This window comes from Anomaloglossus baeobatrachus, chromosome 3 (assembly GCF_048569485.1).
Source record: "Anomaloglossus baeobatrachus isolate aAnoBae1 chromosome 3, aAnoBae1.hap1, whole genome shotgun sequence".
Taxonomy (NCBI): domain Eukaryota; kingdom Metazoa; phylum Chordata; class Amphibia; order Anura; family Aromobatidae; genus Anomaloglossus; species Anomaloglossus baeobatrachus.
Window position 1 is genome coordinate 381183692 of NC_134355.1, and position 8194 is coordinate 381191885.

Genomic DNA, 8194 nt, shown 5'->3' on the forward strand with positions numbered 1-8194 from the left:
CACTTGTGGGGGACCTCCACTGTTTAGGCACCTCAGGGGCTCTCCTAATGCAACATAGCGTACGCTATTGATTCCAGCCAATTTTGCAGTCAAATGGCACTCCTTCCCTTCCGAGCCCTGTCATGCGCCCAAACAGTTGATTTCCACCACATATAAGGTATCACCAAACTCAGGTGAAATTGCACAATAAATTTCATGGTGATTTTTTTTCCTGTTACCCTTGTGAAAAAAAAGCTACCTGGTTGAAATAACAATTTTGTGGTAACATTTTATTTTTTTATTTTCATGGCTCAACGTTATAAAATTCTGTGAAGCACCTGGGGGTTCAGGGTACTCACCAAACATCTAGATAAATTCCTTGAGGGGCCTAGTTTCCAAAATGGGGTCACTTGTGCGGGGTTTCTGCTGTTTAGGTACCTTAGGGGACCTCCAAATGTGACATGGTGCCCGCAATCTTTTTAAGCCAAATTTCCTTTCCAAAATTCAAATATTGCTCCTTTCGTTCCAAGCCCTCCCATTTGTCCAAACAAAGGTTTCAGACCCCATGTGAGGTATCACCGCGCTCATAAAAAAGTGGTTAACAAACCTTGAGGTCAAATTTTTGGAATTACCTCTTGAAAAAGTGAGAAAATTGATGCTAAAGCAACATTTTTGAGAAAATTTATTAAAATTTTCAATATGACAACGTAACGTTAACAAAATCTGTGAAGTACCTGTGGATCTAAAATGCTCACTATACCCCTACATAGAAGCCTTGAGGGGTCTAGTTTACAAAATGGTGTCACTTGTGAGGGGTTTCTTCTGTTTAGGTACCTTAGCGGACCTGTAAATGCAACATGGTGCCCACAATCTATTTCAGCCAAATTTGCTTTCCAAAATTCAAATATTGCTCCTTCTGTTCCGAGCCCTCCCATTTGTCCAAACATAGGTTTCTGACCACATGTGGGGTATCGGCGCGCTCATAAGAAAGTGGGGAACAAGTTTTGTGGTCCATTTTGTTGTGTTATTTCTTCTAAAAGTGAATAAATTTGGGTTAGAGCAACATTTTTAGGTAAAATTTAATTTTTGCTTTTTTTCATTCCACATTGCTTTTGTTCATGTGAAGCACCTGAAGGGTTAATAAACTTCTTGAATGTGGTTTTGAGTACTTTGGGGGGTGCAGTTTTTAGAATGGTGTCACTTTTGGGTATTTTCTATCATCTAGGCCTCTCAAAGTCACTTCAAATATGATGTGGTCCCTAAAAAAATGGTTTTGTAAATTTTGATGTAAAAATGAGAAATTGCTGATAAACTTTGAACCCCTCTAACTTCCTAACAAAAAAAAATTTTGTTTCCAAAATTGTGCTGATGTAAAGTAGACATGTGGGAAATGTTATTTATTAACTACTTTGTGTCACAGAAATCTCTGGTTTAACGGTATAAAAATTAAAAAGTTGAAAATTGCTAAATTTTCAAAATTTTTGCCAAAATTCAATTTTTTTCATAAATAAACGCAAAAAATATTGTCCTAAATTTAGTACTAACATGAAGTCCAATATGTGACGAAAAAACAATCTCAAAATCACCAGGATCCGTTGAAGCGTTCCAGAGTTATAACCTCATGAAGTGACACTGGTCAGAATTGCAAAATTTGGTCTGGTCATTAAGGTGAAAATTAGCTCTGTCACTAAGGGGTTAATAAACCTTTTGCACATTTGCAAGCTAGTGACTTCAAGTCTCAGCAATATTTTTTCCACTAAACCTAATTATGTATTTCATATAGTGATAGTGTAATAAAATTCTTACTGATGGCAATCTTCCCTAGTTTCTAGCACTGTTCCGGTCCCCTTGTGATCGCTCTCTATCTGTGCGGGCTTATATTGTGTACCGTGGTGTTTATTCTTCAATGCAAGTCTGAGAACCAAAACGAGTCTCCATAGACTTGAATTAAGTGACTTCTGCTCCACACACAAACCCCTGGATGAGCCGGCTAGTCTGTGTTCATGTCAAGTGACCCTAAAAAGGACCAGAACAATGCTGAAAACTGATGAAGACTGACATTTGTAAGTATTTTAACGCACATACACGACATCTCACACATTATTAGGAGGGTTTAGTGGAAAAAAATTGTTGAGAGCTCTTCTTTAAGCTGGCTATTCAGTTTAGATTTAAGCAGCTAAACCTGCCAATACCAGTATTAGTTATTGGAAATGGGGGCCTCTGAATCCTTCAATGGCAAAGCTATGAGGATTAGACATTTTGGACTTTAACTAGGTTATCACTTTGTGCTTAAGAAGAGGAGTCTGGCCACAGCCGGCGACATTGGTAACAGCTGATCGGCTGGGGTATTTAACTCCCCTTTCGGCCATCTTGCTCTTCCTTATTCTGAAGCCGCGGTGCATCTTGCTCTTCCGGCATTGAGGTCCTGCACAGGCGCGCTACAATACTTTGATCTGCTCGGCTCCTGGCAGATCAAAGTGCGGCTGCTCAGAACCTCAATGCCGGAAGAGCAAGATGGCCGAAAGGGGAAGTGCTGCTCCTGGAGAACGGCGCCACCCCTCCGACCGTTGTGCACCGGAGCGACCTTCTAGGGGAGTATTCTAAAGTGTTTTTAATGTTATACCCAGCGGCCTGGGCTCTTATATACAGCATGTTAGAATGCTGTATATAAGAGCCCAGTGGTGGTGACCGCAGCTTATAGGGCAAAATACTTGTGACAGGGTTCCCTTTAAAATTTAAAGAATAATCGTCAATTTAATTTTTATTTCCTAAATCAATAATACACATGAACATAAGCAACTTTTTAGTACAGCCTATCAGATAAATCTTCTTTCTTCTCTTCAATGTACCTTATTTCCCAGGTAAAAATCTGTATGCAGTGAAAACCGTTTCATATTACTGAGGTAGAGCGCAGTCGGTGCTTTTAAAGCAGACATGTCACTAGGTTGAGTGCCCAGTTTTTGCTTGTGTGATATTTTCTGCTCCCGAGTATGTCGGTTTTCTTTATCGTTCCTTTGGGAGACCCAGACCATGGGTGTTTAGCTTCTGCCTCCGGAGGACACACAAAGTACTACACTTAAAAGTGTAGCTCCTCCCTCTGAGCTTATACACCCCCTGGTGAGCAGACCCAGCCAGTTTATTGCTTTGTGTTCAGGGGGCATACATCCACAAATGCATTCTCATCTGATTTGTTTGATTTTTGGAAAGAGTTTGAAGAAAAGCGGGTCCACGTCTGGACTCCCGGCATGTCCCTTCTCACCCCACTGTGTCGGCGGTGTTGTTAAGGTTGATTTCCTAGGCTGGAGCCTTACATGCCATGCTCCTTCACCATCCCTCCTGGGCTCTGGCTTGAAGTGGGAGCCAGCACGGTCTCCATGCCTGGCAGGAGAGCGGTCTCCATCCGCAGCCCTTCAGGACCCTGCTGGACCGGAGCACTCATCCCCAGGGACCTGGCCCTGCGTCTCGGCAGCTAAGTACCTGAGACGTCTATATATTGGGGGTCCCTGTGCTTTATTGTTTGGGGAGAGTGTGCTTGCTGTGCTGTACCTAACTTGTGTCCATATTTTGAGTGTTGGGGTTCCCTAATCAGTTCACTATTTTTTACCCTGTTAGCACCTACAGTACAGACCAAAAGTTTGGACACACCTTCTCAAATCTAGAACAACTGTTAAGAGGAGACTTTGTGCAGCAGGCCCTCATGGTATAATAGCTGCAAGGAAACCACTGCTAAGGACAGGCAACAAGCAGAAGAGATTTGTTTGGGCTAAAGAACACAACAAATGGACATTAGACCAGTGGAAATCTGTGCTTTGGTCTGATGAGTCCAAATTTGAGATTTTTGGATCAAACCACCGTGTCTTTGTAGAAAAGGTGAACGGATGGACTCTACATGGCTGGTTCCCACCGTGAAGCATGGAGGAGGAGGTGTGATGGTGTGGGGGTGCTTTGCTGGTGACAACACACCTCTAGGCTTTGTAAGGGCTATTTGACTAAGAAGGAAAGTAATGGGGTGCTGGTCTCCACAGTCACCAGACCTGAACCCAATTGAGATGGTTTGGGGTGAGCTGGACCGCATTTCTGGGAACTCCTTCAAGAGTGTTGGAAAACCATTTCCGGTGACTACCTCTTGAAGCTCATCAAGAGAATGCCAAGAGTGTGCAAAGCAGTAATGAAAGCAAAGGTGGCTACTTTGAAGAACCTAGAATATAAGACATATTTTCAGTTGTTTCACACTTTTTTAAGTATTTCATTCCACATGTTTTAATTTGCAGTTTTGATGCCTTCAATGTGAATCTACAATTTTCAGAGTCCTGAAAATAAAGAAAACTCTTTGAATGAGAAAGTGTGTCCAAACTTTTGGATGCATTTTGAAAAGACTGTCTCTGCATATGACACTGAGCACATACACTCACCCTCTGTGGTTAGCCATGATGAGGTTTGTTCTGAGAGGAACCTGTCTTGTTAAACCGCCTTATAGTCTTGGTAACTGTGCTGCAGCTCAATTTCAGGGTGTTAGCAAGCTTCTTATAACCTAGGCCATCTTAATGTAGAGCAACACATTTTTTTTTAGATATTCAGAAAATTCTTTGCCATGAGGTGCAATGTTGAACGTCCAATAACTAGTATGAGAGTGTGTGCATGATAGAGCAAAATTTTAGCACACCTGTTCCCCATTCATGCCTGTGACCTTGTAACACTAATGTATCACATGACACCAAGGAGGAAAAAATATCTAATTGGGCACAATTTGGCTATTTTCACTTAGGGTGTACTCACTTTTGTTGCCAGTGGTTTAGGCATTAATGTCTGTGTGTTGAGTTATTTAGAGGAAACACCAACTTTATACCTTTATACAAGCTGTACACTGACTACTTTATATTTTATCAAAGTCTCATATCTTCAGTGTTGTCCCATGGAAAGATATAATAAAATATTTACAGAAATGTGAAAGGTGTATTTACTGTGTATATTAGCATTTCAAGATGCACATGTGATGCCCCAGGGGTGCTGATTAGAGATGAGCCACGCCCCTAGCGTTCGAGTTCGGTTCGGTTCGTCGAACGGAGACCCGTTCGACGAACGTTCGACGAACTCCTTCAAACCCCATTGAAAACAATGGCAGGCAAACACAAACACACAAAAACACATTATGTATGTACACATACAGTTAATAAACATTGCCATTACACTTACAGGTCCTCGCGACGCGTCCTGCACTCTGTCTCCCGCCGCTTTTCCTTCCAATAATCGCTGCGTCCTCCCGGTAACCAGCATTGATAATAGGACCTTCCGTGACGTCAAAATAGCATGTGACCAGTCACGTGTGTATTATCTCATTAGCTACAGACTGGTCACATGGCTAGACGTCATGCTAGGTCCTGTCAGTGCATCTCTCCGGTACGCGGTGCTCGTTTGTGCATCTCCGTGTACCGGCGAGATGCTCTGGCACATGGTCGGCTTCCCCGTTCCTACATGTGGGTGCTCTTTACAGAGTCAGCCCACATGCAAGGACTGGCTGCCACAGCCGGTGAATTGCGGCACCGGGAATCACGTGATTGGAGCACTGTTGCTATAGATTACTTTAGCGTCATGGCTTACAGCCCGCAACCTCTGCTCACTCTCACTGAGTGATTAGACTGCACGGGGAGTAGCGGCGTCTTCCTCTCATGCAGTGCTGACTGATGTAGGAGAGCTGCATGGGTTGAAGGAGAAAGAAGACAGAAGACCAGGATCATGGAGGGATGAGAGGGAGTAATAAACATGAAGTCTCTAAGTGTGTCTGTGTATTTATTTCTATTAAAGTATTTTTTCTCTATGTGGTGTCTTTTTTTTAACCCTTTATTGGAGATTCTTAATGGCCGGGTCAAACTTGCCTGACATTAAGAATCTCTGGCTTAAACTAGCTAGTAAAACAAAGCTAGTATTAACCCATTATTAACCAGCAAGCCACCCGGCTTCAGGGCTGCTGAAAGAGTTGGATTCTATGAAAGCGACATTTTCTGGAGCGGCTGCGGACTGCAATTCGCAGCAGAGGGGCCCAGAAAGCTCGGGCCAACCTGTGCAAGGATTCCAATTCCCAGCTGCCTAGTTGTACCTGGCTGGACACAAAAATGGGGCGAAGCCCATGTCGGGGTTTTTTTTAATTATTTCATGAAATTCATGAAATAATTAAAAAAAGGGCTTCCCTATTTTTTTTTGTTCCCAGCCAGGTACAAATAGGCAGCTGGAGATTGGAGGCAGCCGTACCTGCTTGCTGTACCTGGCTAGCATACAAAAATATGGCGAAGTTCACGTAATTTTTTGGGCGGGGGCGAAAAACTCCTGCATACAGTCCTGGATGGAGTATGCTGAGCCTTGTACTTCTGCAGCTGCTGTCTGCTCTCCTGCTTACACTAGTGAATTCAGCTTGCTGAGCCTTGCAGTTCTGCAGCTGCTGTCTGCTCTCCTCCATACAGACAGCAGACAGCAGCTGCAGAACTACAAGGCTCAGCATACTCCATCCAGGACTGTATGCAGGAGAGTTTTTTCCCCCCCAAAAAATTACGTGGGCTTCGCCATGTTTTTGTATGCTAGCCAGGTACAGCAGGCAGGTACGGGCTGCCCCCAACCCCCAGCTGCCTATTTGTACCCGGCTAAGAACCAAAAATATAGGGAAGCCCTTTTTTAAATTATTTCATGAATTTCATGAAATAATTAAAAAAAAAAATGACGTGGGCTTCGCCCAATTTTTGGGTCCAGCCAGGTGCAACTAGGCAGCTGGGGATTAGAATCCACAGCTCAGGGTGCCCAAGCTTTCTGGGCACCCCTGCTGCGAATTTCAGTCCGCAGCCACCCCAGAAAATAGCGCTTTCATAGAAGCGCTATCTTCTGGCGCTGTATCCAACTCTTCCAGCTGCCCTGCCCATGGCTCGCTGGGTAATAATGGGGTTAGGGCTAGCTGTATATTATCAACTGGCCCTAAGCCCGAAATTCATGGTGTCACGCCAATATTTGACATGGCCACCATGAATTTCTAGTACAGATAAAAAAAAACACAACACACAGAAAGATATTTTTATTATAAATATAACACAACACAATTAGTGACTCCATCTTTATTGAAATAAATAACCCCCCTCCGCAGTAATCATGGGTCATGGGTCCTGCACCATCCAATCTGGATCCAATATCATCTGATCGGTTTGCTGGAAGGCAAAGCGATCAGATGATGTGTCAGGTTCAAGGGCCTGAATCACATGACACAGCAGCTGATTGTATAAAAGCCATTTAGACAATCAGCTGATGCATCAGTGCAAAAAAAAAAACTACACACTTCTGTGCAGGCTCCTGTCTGACAGCAGCAGCTGATAGTTTAGCCGGCCGGGCAGTAAAAAGCTGGCCTCCCTGCTCGACTTATAGTGTCAGCTGATTCCGTCAGGTGACCGCATCTGCTGATCATCGCCAGGTCTGAGAAAAAGAAAAGAGAGAGAAAAGAGAGAGAAATTAGAAGAGAGAGAGAAAAGAGAGAGAAAGAGAGAAGAGAGATAGAGAGAAGAGAGAGAGAAGAGAGGAGAGAGAGAGGAGAGAGGAGAGAGAGAAGAGTAGAGAAGAGGAGAGAAGAGAGAGAGAGAAGAGAGCGAGAAGAGAGAGAGAGAGAAGAGAGCGCGCGGAGAGAGAGCAGAGAGAGAAGAGAGAGGGAGTGAGAAGAGATAGGAGAGAGGGAGGAGAGAGAGGGAAGAGAGAGAGGAGAGAGAAGAGGAGAGAAGAGAGAGAGGAGAGAGGGAGGAGAGAGAGAAGAGATAGAGGAGAGAAGAGGAGAGAAGAGAGAGAGGGAGAAAGAGAGAAAAAGAGATAGAAAAAGAGAGAATGAGAAAGAGAGAAAAAGAGAGAGAAAGAGAGAAAGAGACGGAAAGAGAGAGAGAGACAAAGACAGAACAAGAGAGAGAAAAATAGAGAAAAAGAGAGAGAGAAAAAGAGAGAGAGAGAAGAGAGAGAGGATCCGTTAACTGCTCCGATTTTAGAGGTGTGGCCCGCGGCTCACAGCTGATGTCTGGGTCGGCCGGGACTTGAAATCGTGAACTAATGCACCCTAGGCAGTAGCTCTAATCATTTAGCCACTGCCTCTAATGAGAAACATAGGAAGATTTGGTCATCTTGAACTCTGCATTGGAGAGTGAAGTCTCCGGTGACAGCGCGGCTCACTTCAGGTGCTGCGTGGAGAGGACACAGATGGCTC